The sequence below is a fragment of the Pteropus vampyrus genome, unplaced genomic scaffold, assembly GCF_000151845.1.
Source record: "Pteropus vampyrus isolate Shadow unplaced genomic scaffold, Pvam_2.0 Scaffold447, whole genome shotgun sequence".
In the NCBI taxonomy this organism is placed as follows: domain Eukaryota; kingdom Metazoa; phylum Chordata; class Mammalia; order Chiroptera; family Pteropodidae; genus Pteropus; species Pteropus vampyrus.
Window position 1 is genome coordinate 2,163 of NW_011889228.1, and position 1,249 is coordinate 3,411.

Here is a 1,249-nt window from a genome sequence, read left to right on the forward strand (position 1 = left end):
CTGAGAGCCAGCGTCTGCCTGGACATCTGTAGGTAAAAGTCGCTCCAGTTGAGATCCGAGGTTGGGGGACCCGTTAAGTGCTGAGTACACACAATGGACTGTTTTTACCATATACGAAAGGAGTAAAGACAGGGCAGAATGTGATGCAGTCACTGCCGGTCGCTGTGAGGCTACTTCAGTGGCTCTCCCAGGCGGGTCCCCTTCATTCTCACCGGAGTAAACGGTTTCCTGAATTCTCTCTGTCCCTTTTCTCGTATTTGACAGCAGATGCCCGTATCTCTGAATAGTATGTTATGCAGTTCTGCATCGTCTGGGCTCCGTATAAACCGCACCGTGAATGCCGCTCCGATCTGAAATCTCGTGGACTTATTTTCACTTCCTGCAGCCATTTCTCCTGAGATGGGCTTCTGGGTGGCTACTGGTTATTTGCTCGGTTTTGTTGGTACAGTCACTGCTTCTGTGCGCATTTTGGATGCGTGTCATGATGCTCACCTGCAAGGGTTTCTCTAGGGTGGAGGCTTTTAAACCGTGTTTTGACTGTGACTCACTCTTTTTATTTGTATTTTTATTTTTACGCCTACAGCACCTGGTCTTCGTAGGTGGTCTCCCATCCAAGCACTAACCAGGCCCGATCCTGCTTAGCTTCCGAGATCAGACGGGATCAGGCGTGTTCAGGGTGGCATGGCCGTAGACTGACCGTGACTCACTGTACAAATACATTTTTCCTTGTGAGCCAGTATATTTGTGTGTGTTGCCGTCGTGTTGTCACTGATTCCTAGCGTAGAATTATTGTGGTCTATGTCACAATAATTTGAAATATTTTGGGGGTTACATGGCTGAGGTCACGTTTACTTTTCATAAATGGGGAAAAAGATGTATATGCTCTGATTTGGGGGCTATTAAAGAAAACATTGAATCTAATAGGTTAATCGATTAAAGAACAATTAATATTGTGCTTTATAGAGTCCCTCCCTCACCCTTTCCTTTCATCTGCTGGACGTACATTTGCTTAGGGAGGGATGTGAAAATCTTCCATCGGAATGGTGGGTTTGACACCGTCTCGTGTGGCACCAACCCCTTTGCTTTTTGCACTGTAAGACGACGCACCTTCGAGGTGTGCGTGTGGAATCGTTACCTGTTCGTGAACTGTCTTTATCTCTTCGCCTTAGTTCGTTTGGTTGCCATGAATATTTCTATCCTGGCTTCTTTCAGGGTTTTTCATAACTTTTTCATCTTTTTCTTTCACTCT

The 1,249-nt window shown here is 46.0% G+C and overlaps 1 non-coding gene across 1 annotated transcript; it reads right to left on the reverse strand.

Annotated features, from left to right (window-relative positions):
* Positions 1–574: 574 nt before the first annotated feature.
* LOC111732346 lies at positions 575–693 on the reverse strand. The gene has a single exon (XR_002777508.1). It is a non-coding gene; the product is annotated as a 5S ribosomal RNA (ribosomal RNA).
* Between the last annotated feature and the right edge of the window lie 556 nt (positions 694–1,249).